Raw genomic sequence first — 14,887 nt, forward strand, 5'->3', positions numbered from 1 at the left:
GTGTGTGTGTGTATATATACTGTATACTGTAGCTAGGTAATAGTTTATATATATATAGGTCATTGTTTTCCTTCCCTCATCTACAGCATACATGCCATCATATCTACTGCATAATGCCTGAGCCACATAATTACTTTAAACAGTCAAATGAATCATAATAGACAATATAACCTTTATAACCATCAAACAGCAATATTGCTCTGAGTATGGTGGCCTTTTCTCATTTTGATCCAGTGCTACTGGTTCTGGGTTGATTAGATTGTATTTTTCTTTTTCATCTTTTAAATGTATTTATTTTATCAATCTTATTTTTTTCTTTTTCTTTTCTCCCTATCCCTCCTTTTTTATTTAATACCAGACTCCATATGGAGTTGAACATACCCACAAAACACATCACACATAAACCACATGCAAAATGTCCCTGCATTCTTCTGTAAGTGTCTTGTATCCTTGTTCAGTTTTTGTCTTGTTATTGTGCTGTTTTGTCAACAATTCCAAGTTGTCATATTTCTCAGTCTTGGTCCTATCTCCACCCTGTTTATTTATTTTATTTTATTTTTTGTATGTGTGTGTGTTACATTTGTGACTCTGCTGCTTGCCTTTGTCGATTTTCTCACTCCAGCTGCCTTCTCTCAGGCTCTATACAGGTCAGCAGCCACAGTACTAAGACTTGAGTCCTAATGAAAATCACCCTAACACTAACTTGGGTCACTCCATGAATATACATCAAGCCATAGGCCAATATGTGACCAGAATCTCAGGAGCTGGTAACTGGTTTAGATACCAGTTTTTGAAATGTCACCATTTCAGCTACTCCAGTTGTTTAATTTACACTGTCTATCTTGCTGTGTCAGCTTTTATGTCAGTACCATTTTCACAATGATTGTTTTATTTCACCATGTCTGTTATGATTGCTATCCACTTATTCAGACCAGAGAACAAAGTGACAACAAAGAAAAACAAGTTGAAAGTATTTTCATTTATTTTGGAACACTTAGGGTCTCTGTATTCCTCCTTCATGAAATCAGTCCATCCATCTGTTGTTGTACTAGGAGCTTCTTCAACTGGCAAGATGTCATAGCCCAACACATACATAAGGATGGCCACCTGTACAAACATGCATGCAAACTCTTCTTTGTTCGAGTTTGTTTCATGCTTGTAAGATCATTTTACATTATGCTCTGAATTCTGTTCATCCAGTGAGGCATCAAATGGATTTTCCTTAGATTTAGCTTACTTTGATTTGCAGCATTTGCTGCATAAGCTTGACACCATCTGACTAAGGCATGAGTGTGGGTGAAAATCTTTTGAATTTTTTTTTCACTCAGTATGTGAGAGACCAAGCTGGCAAGCATGAGGAGTCACAGCTATCTACCCCCCACCCCCAACACCCCACAAAAATATATAAAATAGTTCCATAAAAGAGGTCAACTAAATAAAGTCTGAGAACATGGACTGAACAAACCTCACTGATCAAAGACAAAACTGCCCTAATAAACTGAACACAAAGGGGAACCTTTAAAATGATTAAATAGTGAATGAGACCATGTTTGAAGAAAAGGGTTAAGACAAAGCCTACCAACTTTGCTACAATACAGCAACACAGGACAAGTTGTCTTATCAGTTTAAGATATTTGACTATAAACTAAAACAAAAACACCAAACATTTTATATTTTAAAGAAACAAACAGGCTGATTGAACACTTTTTGCATTTACAGTAACAGCTCTGCTTTTGGGGATACATCTTTTGCTCAGGTCTGGCCAGAAGTCCCAGGCGACCAGCAGCAGCACCCTCAGTACTTGTAACTCAAAGAAATAGAAGTTAGAATATCAACCCAGAAAATGTATTGACTGTGCAACAAATGCAAACTATTGTACTGTGAAAGCTACGATCCATTATTTCTCTTGTCTTACGTATGTTCCATGTTAATGTGGTGTGCATAAGGTTGACATAAATAAACAAAAAAATGTAAACTAAAGTGTGTGCATGCGATAGGGTTACTGGTAGTTTAGTCATTTGGTTGATGTGCGGTTATCACACCTCAGACTAAACAATGGAAAATTTGACCCCCAATTCCTCAACCATGTGGTTCAGACTGGGTCAAGTCAATTTTGATTTGTATAGCTCAATATCACAAATTTGCTTCAAGGGGCTTAACAATCTGTACAGCATACAGTACAAAACCCTCTGTCCTCAGGCCCTCAATTTGGATAAGGGGAAAAATATTAGAAACCTTAGGCACAGCAACAAAACAAGGACTCTTCTTCCCAGACAGACATGCAACAGATGTCATGTGAGCTATGTATCAGATTTACAGTATGGACAGTCAAAGTGACCAAAATTCTATATTGCATATATGACATATATACACTTTCCTACTCAACTCAATGAAAAACATGTCCAAACTTAACTGATAGTGTATGTGGAAAATGATCCTGGAGGAGGAGTCCACTTATCGGTGCCTCCAACACACCTGGGCCACACAGCCTCCCCTCTAGACAAAGAACTGAATTTATGACAATTTCACTAAAAAGTGAAACATTTTGAGCTTCATAAACACAGATGTTAAGGTGGAAGTGTTGCACTGAAGTGCATACATTTGTACCGGTGTACCTAATAAAGCGGCTAGTCTGTGTAGATACACTGACACTTAAACCCACCAGTGGGAGAGTAATAGCAAATACAAGGCAATAAGTAATCAAGGCTATGCCACAAGCTGAAACATATGGCATACGCATGAGTTAGAATTTAGATGTTTCAGCTGAGTTAAACTGTCTGATATCAGCAGGGAGGTTATTCAAGGAGAATTGGGCACAATAGGAAAAGGCTCTGGAGAACTTATTTTGTTTTTGCTCTGAGGACAGACAGGGGCCCTTCATTCTGAGAGCAGAAAGCCAGCTAGCACTACTCCTCTGTTCATTATCAATGACTGACACTATCTGAAGAACATAGCAGCTTTGTACAAGGACACGATGATCAGAAAGTCCAACTTATTCATTGTTTCCGAAGCACCAGCTGGACTCTCTTGCGACATCACAGCTAGCACTACATCGGGAGCACTACATCAGTGAAACAACAAGGACAAGAGAAACAGACAGCATGAGCTGCCTGTGAACACCAGACCAAAACACACACAGCATCTACTGGAATTGCTGCTCGTGGTCAAACAAGACACCTGGAGCCCTGTACAAGCTTCAGTGTTATGCTCCTGCTTGGAGACTTGTACATTCAAGTTTACAAAAGCTGAAACGCTCAGGAGGCCAGGATCTAAGGAGCAGTGAACATTGCTTTTTGTGAGATCTTAAATAATATTTGCTGATCATACTTATGTTTTCTATAATGATAAGAAAATGAACACAGTTATGCCGTAATCTATGACATGACAAAATATTCAAAATAATTTCAGCATGTCATTATTGTATCACCCAATTTGGCTGTTATTTGGTCACTTCTTAAAACATACTTATTTGGGTATAGACTAAGGCATTTATTTGATCATGTGCTTTGCTATTGTGATGTTTATGTTATGTTTTCTGGGGGCTAGAGCCATTCCCCACTGGCATTGGGCAAAAGGTGGGGTAAACCTTGGACAGGTTACCAGGGTAGACACACAGGGTAGAGACAGACAACCACACGCACACACACACACACACACACACACACAGTCACTCCTACGGGCAATTTAGAGTTGATGACCTAAAGCTGCTGGGTGTCATGAAATTCCTGCAGTTTTGTAGAAAAAATCAATTGCATATATTTGAATGTAGTGTCCAGAGTTGTACCAGACAGGACTGACAGTAAAATTAGTCAATTTTTTCTCATGAGCAACTGAATCAAACTTAAAAACATGTAGCTTAAACATACCAGTCATTCATCCGGCTGCTGCTGTGCCATAGTTCAGACTTCACCATGATTGACAGTTATCATACGTAAGGAGCCCATGGTGCTTTTACTTGTGTTTTGACTTATCTACAATCTTACAATGGTGAATTATCATCTTAGACATGACCTAAAGCTAAAACAATTATGTGAACATACAGTATGTTCTAGTATTTTTATGCAGAAGCAACTCGGTTTATACACGTCTTGCAAACTCTTGCTCACATGACTTTTTTTTTCTACCAAAATAAAATATTACATGGCAGTTTAAGAATTTCCTTGAATGGTCATTATCTCCAGGCTGTTGGACGTTCATGTGAGCTTGCCTGACATCTGCTGGTGCCATTGTAAAAGCGGAATTTTTTGACTGCAACCAGTTTTGTGGATATATTTTCCCTCCTGCTGCTGCACTGTGACCAGAGGATGTAGAGAAAAATACAGGGCCTGAAGTTACTACATGTCCAAGAATGTTCCTGTACAGGGACTCACTGTTTTACCTGACTGGGTCTAACCTACAAGCAGCCGGCCTGTGAAGCCCCCGCAGTGGTGAATGATCAGCTCATCAAGGCTGGATTACCCCAGAGCACAGTACCTGTTTGGTCTGACTGCTTGAGGCCAGTGTGTCTGCTGCATGTGATGTGTTGCTGAATAAGGAGAGGGTTAATGATCCATGATGTTATTGTCAGCTACCTACCTGGAATTAATTTCATTACTTTGGGACTGTATGTGGTCATGTGGGGGAAGACACAGTGACCACGGGTTGGATTTATCGACCTTGGAGCTACTTGAAAGGGAGTGAAGTTTGCACTACTTGGTGGGACTTAAGGGTAAGTAAAAAAAAAAAAAAAACAACAACAAAAAAAAAAAAAGGCATGTTGCATGACTGTTAAATCCTTGTTTCTGTAACATTAGACAGAATTGTCTATGTCTGCATTATGCCAATTAAAATATGGGATTTCTCAATTACCCACTTTGTTTAGAGTGTTACACATCACTTTTCATCGCTACATATACTGTTGTTTACCTATCTACCTATTACCATTGTTCATATTAAATTATGATGAGGGCGTGGCCACTTTGAGTGGTGGTGGGATGATCCTGCCAAAGGTGGTTTACCACTAGCTGTCTAGAAAACTCCACTCATGTGCCAACTCTTGCCAATTTTTGAAGCAAAACCAGCCTAAGCTATAAAATATGCTGGATTTTTAAAATAAAAGCCCCATATTCAGGCATTATGGATCATGTTGGATTTCAAACTAAAGGTCTCTTATGATTAGTATAACATTTCCAGTAACTCAATTGTATTTGATTTTCAAAATAAAAGCCCCAGAATTCTAAATTAACCTGACATTGGCATCTTGTTAGTTGTCATATTTTCAAAATATGGGCATCCTTGCAATGTAATATTTTGAAAATAAAAGTGTTTACTAGTAGTACAACATTTTCAGACAATTAGTTTGGTGTGGATTTCAAATTAAAAGTCCCAAGATGGTGAAAATGCCTATTTTTGTGTCTGGAATACATCCAGGCTTGCATCCTTGAACCTTTCCCACATTTCTAAATATTCACATTTCTTTGACATGCTCCTTCATACAAAGTAATACAGCAATTAATTAACTGTTATTTCCACCTTTAGCAGCAGTTAGATTTAAACTTTTCCAGCAGGCAGCAATGCAGTTTGGCTCAGGCTCTCTCAGCAGGTGGCAATCCCGTTGCAACTTCTTCAAAATTTGCATTTTCTAGTTTTATTTTAGTTATATGTCTATAACCTATTATTCAAAGTTAAACTGCCAAAACAATACTTTTTGCTCTGGCCATAAACATTTCCTCCCACTGGTATCACTACTCCATCTCATATTATATTCAGTAGACCTTACTTCAGTCATAGTTCTGGCAACGTTGCTTCTAACAGCATTGCCTGATATGGAAACCCAGACTTAACAGAGCCAGCTGATAACCGACTTCAACTTTGTGACCAATGTTAGGCTTATTGAAGCCAGATAACCCAGGAGAGCCAGACCAAGATGAACTCTCTTCAGGCCTTTGGTCTCTCTTGTTAAAAAAAATCTTGATCTCAATGGGGCATCTTAGTAAAATAATTTAAAAAACCACAATAATAATACTATGTCATCAATAGAAAATGTTGTAGGCTACTGTTGTATGTCTATAAACATTCACCTGAATGAAACATTTCAAAATAAAAATACATCTGTTGACTTCTGTCTGCATCATGTCATGCACCACTGTGTGTGCATGCAGTTTACATCCGTTAGTATTATCACTCCACCTTTACTGAAATTGAATGCATTTGAAATGCAGCCAATATGATTTGCATTTCATACTTGCTACAATTTCTTACAAATATCTTTTGGTCAGATTTCATACAATTCTACCATATTTCAGGATTTGCTATGCATCAAACCTTGCCATAATCAATTCCCCTTCTCACTTACTGAAGACCAGCTCAAAGATAAACAGCCTCTATATAAGAATAGGTGGATATGTAAGTGAATAAAAGGACCAAGTGTATCTGTGAATGGAAAAAGCATAGTCTCCATGACCTATGTAGAAATGCTAAGCTTCACAGCGAGTGAGCGATCTTTTGTTGAGCCACAAGATGGCAGCAAATTACTGGTGTATTGACTGTTCTTTTACTATCATTTTCTTTTTATACACTTAGACTAAGATTAAAACAAAGTCAAATTCATGTGTCAAAATTAACACTGGTGCACATGTATGGCTGCAAAAAGTGTTGGCACAATCACTTTTTAAATGTTTCTATTTATTAAGGAAATATAGCCTAAAGTAATAGTGTGTCAGATTTGAAGAAAAACTCATTTTTAATGTCTGCAGTGGAAAAACATGAAATTTGATCAAACTGTTTCATACATTGCTCGTGGTATTCTTTCAGACAATTCAGTGGTCTACTTTACATAACAACTGTTGAACTGATATACAGTACATTACACAAAGGCGGCATTATATCAAGAAAATACTATTTAAAAACATACAACAGTCCATGGGTTTACGCTAGTCACTGTAAGATAAAGGGATTTGGTTCTAGGACCCCACAGTGACTCACCACAGTGGGGTCATCGTTTTCTGAAGCCTGTTGAGACATACACACACAAACGTTGTCTTCAAAAGACAAGCTGAATGACCAAACAATGTCTTTGCAAAAGTCAAGCTTGGTGTTTAATGAGCTCCATCTGGAAAGAAAACTGTCTGATGCAGTCATCAGAGTTGAAGCTCTTTAATTTCACATCCATAAGATCATTCTCTGGTACTGCAGCCTGTATTTCCAGTGAGTTGTTTAGCTCATATTATAGGGAAGCTGATGAATGCAGAAAAAGGAAATAATACCATTGTTATTAGTGGTCTCAGTTTAAAAACAATTCTGACAAAACAAGTTGATGTTAAAACCTGAGGGACAAAAGAAAAAAAACACCATATAATTTAACAAATAGAGCAGTTTAAAAAGACATTGTGTGCTTCAAATGACTGATTTTTGATGTACACTACTGTCCAGCATTGTCCCGGGTAGACCCTGCCTCTCGCCCAATGTCAGCTGGGATAGGTTCCAGCCCTCTCCTGACCCTATTCGGGAATAAGCGGTATAGATAATCGATGGATGGATAGATGGATGGATGGGTGGATGGGTGGACTATTGTCCAGAAATTCAATTCACAAAGGAAAAGAAAGAGCTGTTCACACTCTGAATGATGTCTGGCACTGAAAAGCATTTCTAGTTAATTCAAAAAAGTTAATAATGTGTACAGCATGGTCTAATGTTTAGCACATTATGTGACTAAACAGTATAGACCTGATTGTTACCGTAGTCTGATAACCCTGATAACCACTTAGATTTAACAATAGTTAAGATTATACATACAGACAAGGAAAATCCTTTATTTTCACGTCAGATGCCAGATTTCCATTGATTTCATGACTTAGATGACAGTTTGGGATGCTCCACAGAGACCCTAAATGTCTAAAGACTCCATCCATCCATCCATCCATTTCTTCCACTTATCCGAGATTGGGTCGTGGTGGCAAAAGGTTCAGCAAGGTAGTCTAGTCCATTGTCCAGATGGCAATGTTTCCTCTGGTGGAATTCCAAGCGTTCCCAGGACAGATGAGATATAATCTCTCCAGCATGTTCTGGGCCTACCCCAGGGTCTCCTGCCAGTTGGACATGCCTGGGAAACCTATCAGCTGCTTCAGGAGACCCCTGAGCCAACTAAGTCCTGTAGGTCTCCTTCTTAGGCCCGATGGCTTCCTTCACTGCTGCCATGACAGGCACCAACAATGTTTTGGCCACAGCTCAGAGTAGCTGCTTCTACAGTGGAGGATTTGACCACGGCCCATTTGCATTCCATGCCCCCAGCCTTCTTCCAGAGGTGTGAGCTGATGACATCATGGACTGGGACCTCAGCCAGGCATCCCAGTGCACCCTCACTACACATTTGGGCTTACCAGATCTATCCTGGATGACCTCAGCATGACAAAGGAGAGCACTGTGTATGACGTCATCCTTCACTGGATTGCCCACATACCCGAAAAACAAGCAGGGCACATTGCAATGCTTTTGTTGAAGGTACAATAATTTTATTTAAATGCTAGACTGACTGTAGTGACAGACTTTCCATTAAGTCAAAGTTCATAGGTTTTGTCCTGTTGTCCCTGTGTAGGTGCAGTTGACCACAACCAGTACAGAGTACATCAATGTGATGCCCCGTGGGCTTGGGAAAAACAACAGTGACTACTTGCAAATAGTCATCAACTGGAATGGATTACTGCAATGGTTTGTATCTGGGGATTAGCGAGTCCTCTATCATTTGCCTCAATTAGCTTTTCTCAAACTGTAAATAAACCCACTCACTGTTTTAATCACACCCTTGATCTTGTTCTGACATATGGCATCGAAACTGAACACTTAATAGTTTTTCCCCATAACCCTCTTCTGTCTGACCATTTTCTAATAACTTTTGAATTTCCATTAATGGATTATACTCTATGTGGGAAACAATTCCACTACAGGCTCCGCTAAGTCAGAGTTTTTCATAGCCTGGAAAGATAGTTTAATAACATAGGGAAAAGCCCTTCGTAGTGCCAGAACCGCATATTATTCATCACTGACTGAGAAAAATAAGAACACCCCAGGTTTCTCTTCAGCACTGTAGCCAGGCTGACAAAAAGCCACAGTGCTGTTGAGCTTAACATTCCCTTAGATCTCAGCAGCAATGAACTCATGAGCTTCTTTACAAATAAAATCACAACTATTAGAGAAAAATTGGTCAGACCATTCCCACAGCTCTCATGGATGTGCCATCTACTACAGTGGCTTTAGAAACATGTGTCAGACCTCATTTATACTTGGACTACTTCTCCCCTATAGATCTCTCTGAGTTGACCTCAACAATTGCTTCATCTAATTCATCAAAATGTCTTTTAGACCCCATCCCAACCGGGCTGCACAATGACGTCTTGCCCCTAATTAACACGTCCGTATTAGATCTGATTAACCTCTCTCTACTAACAGGTTATGTTCCACAGGCTTTTAAGGCTGCTGTAATTAAACCTCTACTCCAAAAACCTACTCTTGACCAAGGTGTTCTGGCTAATTATAGACCAATATCCAATCTCTAGTTTATTTCTAAAATCCTTGCAAAAGCTGCTGCAAAGCAGTTATGTGACCATTTGCATGGGAATGATTTGTCTGAGGATTTTCCATCTGGTTTTAGAATCCATCATAGTACAAAAACTGCATTGGTGAAAGTCACCAACGATCTTCTCCTAGCCTCAGACAAAGGACTTGTCTCCATACTTGTCCTCTTAGATCTCAGTGTTGCTTTTGACACCATTGATCACAGAATCTTACTGCAGAGACTTGTTATTGGGATTAAAGGAACTGCACTAAGTTGATTCTTTGAGGTCACTGGTCTGTCTCCTTTGCCTGTCTCCCTGTCTGGGACGGTGTGGTGAGTGACAAGGAGGAGGCTGGCATGGAATGGCACAGCTGAAGCTAATTAGTCCCATTTGTTCAGCTGGTATTTAGCTGGATCTCAGCTGTGTCACCCTTGCTAGTTGCTCTAGACCACGTTCAGACGGTGTGTTAAGATGTAACCCGTCTAAAGCACTTGAGTAGGACCCAAAATGCAACACGCGAAATTCAAAGCAAAGATCAGAATACATTAGTGAACTAAGCAGGCAGGGAAAATTCTCACACACCCAGCAGGTAGTGATGGCTGAGTGAGGTTTTGTTGACGCTTTGACACAGTATTCAAAAAAATGGTTCATTACTCGAGGCTTCAATGACATATTGCTCAAGTGCAATACAATACAATGAAGTGCGATCGAGACATGTCACTCATTTGTTCATGGATGGTTTGGGATTTGATTTGTCATGCACATTCCTGTTTGAGTACACTGCATGGCTATATGGTTTCAAGCTGCCACAATAAAATATAAAATAAATATGAACTCATGTTGAAGGCCATGTGTCTTATTTGGCACATCTGATTGTAGTAGGCTTTAGCTATATACTTAGCCTGGCAATTTGTGCTATGAATCATATTCTATCCTAAAACAAGTCTAAATAGCCCATAGCTTAAAAGCTGTTGAATAGTGGGTGCTCAATAGACTAGATTGCAAATGTGATCTCATTTGAAATGTTTAATTGATGAACTAAATAATACTCAGCTCTGTCAGGAATCGATCCCATGCTACAGTTTTACAAAACTGTGGATTCCACGATGTACCAACAGTGCCAACCAAAATACTTCACCATTGTTTCACCTATTAGAGTAAGGATAGCCACTACACTCCATGATCATTCATCAACTCTCAAGATGTGTATGTTACAGCGCTTACATCAACTGTTTTCATTGGCTCCAATTATTATGATTTAATAATGTTATAGAATCTTTAGCACTGAATGCAACACTGTCAGACCAAGTCTCTGTTGACTCAGTCTCTATTTGCTTCGAAGGCTCAGCTCAGCTCAGCTCTCCCTAAGAAGGAAGACAACCAAACCAGTGATAGGGTTTCGATACAGAATAAAGTCATTAATCACGTAATTTTTCCCAACCAAACCCGCACGTCTGACTCAGAGTCTGATTGTATCGTGGAGCTAGAAAAATAGCACTGTGTAGCAATATTCTGTTTGACTGCACTAGATGACTGTATGGTTTCAAGTGGATACTATAATAATAATAATGATAACTTTTGAAGACCATGTTTCTTATTAGGCATGTCTAATTGTAACCCTATATACTCTTCACTTATATTTTGTGTTCTGAAACATTTAAATGGTGCTGCTACATTCATGAGATGTGCTCTATAAATTCAGACAGATGTCATTTTCACATGGGACTGGTGCAAATACAGATTATATTATGGACTTTGGCAAAGTTTGTTTTGGAGTTCATTGTAAAGAGGTTCATGGGTATATGGGTAAAGAGGGTATTCTTGAAGAACAGGGCAGTGGATGTGCTTGTGTAACTGTTTATGAGTTTTTATTGAGAAATAAATAGGGATATTCTATCCCTGAACACACTCAATCCCGCAAAGTAATTCACATGACAAACCGAACCATTCAGGTGCTTTGAACATCACTCAATTGCTTCAAACATCACTAATCACGTGACCAAAACATGACTCGGCGCAGTGGTTTGATACAATTGCTTTATGTGTTGGAGCCTTGGGTGTTAGAGGACCATCACTACCAGCAGGTATCAGGAATGACATAGAATATTGACTGAACAGCTAGTAGAAATAAAGAGAGAGCAAAAGGTAGGATCACCACTGCAATGAGGAGCTGGGGGAGCAGGAGGAGAGGATCGGAGCATTAGATGCCTGAGGTAGTAGGAGCCATCCCTCTTCAGAAGATGAGCAGTAGTGAATGGGGTTTCACACTGGTGACGGTGTACTGATCTCAGGAGATGGTGGAGGGTAGTTGAGAGGCTCCGCTTCAGCAGCTGTAGTCACCTGTTCATCCTCGCTGCTTCCTGGGTTGCCTCTGAACTAATGACCACCCTCTTCACCAGCTACCTCGACACCCCCGATGATGTTACCACTGGCCTGCCAGCCTCATCTGAGCTCCACCAGACCCGTTAACCACTCCATTGCCTGACCTCACCAGCCCTTGCCCCACATCTTAGGGTCATCTCGACACTCTGCCTCATCGGCCCTTGGATTCCAATTTGTTCATATTAATGATGAATCTTCCACACAGACTGAAGTAAGTCATGAGGTTCCACAGGGTTCTGTGTTAGGTCCAATTCTCTTCACTTTATACATGCTCCCTTTAGGCAATATTATCAGGAAACACGGCATAAATTTCCATTGCTATGCAGATGATACCAAGTTATATTTATCTATGAAGCCAAATGAATCAGATCAGCTGGTCAAACTTCAAGCATGTCAAAGACATCAAGGCCTGGATGACTTGGAATTTCTTACTTCTAAACTCTGCATACAGAGAACATGATGCTCCTCTCCTCTCTCTCCATCTATCTATCTATGACCCTCCACTACCCGTCACTAACTGTGTCTCCTCTCTCCCGTAGTGTGTCCTCTCGCTCTCCCTGTACCTTTCTGCAGGTTGCCCTGGCTCTGGAGCTTTATGTTTCTGATGAGCAGTGACCGGCCACATTAACCTGACCAGTGATTGTTTGTTTGTTGTCTTGTTGCTTTTCTTCTCTTTTCTCTCTCTTCTATCCACTCACTCCAACCAGCTGAGGCAGAAGGCCACCCACCAAGAGCCGGAGTCTGTCTGAGGTTTCTTCTGTTAAAGGGGGTTGTGATCCCTGCTGTCAAGACCTTTCTTTGTAAAGTGTCTTGAGGTGACTGTTGTTGTGATTTGGTGCTGTACATATAAATTTGAATTGAATGGTTAAGTCTACTGTGCTGGTAGCTGTGATGGAGTGGAATGTTTCAACAGTGTGCACAGGTTTGGCCTGAACACACACACCTGGCATGAAGTGGCACCACTGCCACTACTTTGTGAGTATAACGTTGCTGAACATATCCATCTATGCCATGGGAGGCAATGAAGGAAATGTTCATTTCAGTACTGCAGAGTCCTACAGGCCTGAGATCAAACAGTGGAGTCCTATTGCACTCATGCATGAGTAGAGCAGCAACACCAGCTGCACAACACTCCACAACAAGGTTGAAGTCACAGAGGATCTGGGAATAATTTAGAGTGACAAAGAGTAGCACAGTATGATAGTGATTAGAAAGATAATAGGGCTGCGAGACTGTAATGATTGTGGTAAAACAAAACACAAACTAACAGATAAAAATCAACTTACACAATTAGTTTTTGACTAGTGAATAATTGGGCACTGTCAGACTAAAGGCCTTTAGAAACCTGTTGTGTGCATGAAAGTGTTTAGTGATGTGTGTGGCAGCATTAATAAGTCATTTGTGTGAAGATGCTGTAAGCAGAGGTATAAACATAATCATTTCTGTATAATGTTTGTATTATTTTGATTACATTTGACCCCACTAGACAATGATCACCACCATGAACAGCACTGTGGAGTTGGAGCCATTGTATATGCAGGCCATGTTCTCGCAGTAAGTGCATGAAATGCTGACTGTGGGAGTTGTGGGGAGTATTAATGGTTAGATCCTCCACAGTGCCACAGCAACCACAAAGACTCTTATTGTACATATTTGATTTATTAATTTATTTGATTAGTGATGTTAACTATTGATATTCATCTAATGGCACAAATGTGCCAACCAACTGACAATGCAGCCACTGAGCCTGTTAGTTAGTTAGTCCTGTTAGTCCCCCTCACCAGGAGGGTGAGGGAGAACTGGGGTTGGACTCAAGATAGCTGACCCAGGTGCTAGTACAAAAAAAAGGTGGTTTATTGGAATAAATACAAACAAAGTGACAACATAACAGGGTCCATAATACTTACAACCAGGGAAGGGCAGTGATAACTAAGGAGACCAGGACGAACAGGTAAACACACAAACTAACGGCAGGAAACAGGGTAAGTATTGTCCATAACATGTAGCAATGCTCCGGAGACGAATCAAAAATATGTAATGTAGTGCGATAGAGTCGAGCCAAAACGCACAGTGTCTGTCAGCGTCGCATTCTACCCCCAATCCAGGTTGCGCAGTACATAGCTAATGTTCCGGCCACGACGGAGCGTCTGCCAGAGGTTTATATAAGGTGGCGAAGGTCATCATCGGGATGCACCCCAGCTGTGTGCATCGACAAACCAGTTACTAATTACTGGAATGCCACACAGCTGAGCCCACATGATAGAGAGAGCAGAGGAGAGAAAGACGGAGGAGAGGCAGCGGCCCTGACAGTGCCACATTGCTCATGGCTAAAAACAGAACATAACATCAGCCATCAAAACCCCAAGTTGGTCATTCTGTAGTTACAAGTGAGTCCATATGGAAGAAAGACAAAAAAAAAAAAAAAAAAGCTACATTCTCTTTGGGCTTAAAATAGGCTCTGTCTCCATAATTGTTTTCAATGTATATTTACAAATCACAAAGTTCAGTTTTAATTTGGATTTTCCATATCATCCCAACTTTTTCTGATTGGGGGTTATAGGATAATGTATTTGTAATTTGGTGTGCACTCTGTCTGTGTGTTTGTGAGTGGCTAAGTGTTAACACTTCACCTGAGAAATGTTTACATTTATAATTAAACACAATTTACACAATTTAGAGTCTGATGTGCTGCACTCTGCCTATTAGATTTCACTTGTCCTTTGTGCGTCGAAAAGACCAGGTATGATGTTTTGTTGACAAATGAATAGCCCACTGCCCATGTGCATTTTTATGTGCACAACTCAGTTAATTTCATTAACGAAAACTATGACGAAAAATATTCGTTGACGAACTATTTTCAAGAATGAAAACTAAACTAAAACCAAACAAAAAGTAACGTTTGATAATGGGAACTATGACGAAATGTTTTACACTTTTCGTCAATGCATAAAAGGTAAACGATGGGACGAACGGAC

Source organism: Monopterus albus, unplaced genomic scaffold (assembly GCF_001952655.1).
Source record: "Monopterus albus unplaced genomic scaffold, M_albus_1.0 scaffold367.1, whole genome shotgun sequence".
Classification (NCBI taxonomy): Eukaryota; Metazoa; Chordata; class Actinopteri; order Synbranchiformes; family Synbranchidae; genus Monopterus; species Monopterus albus.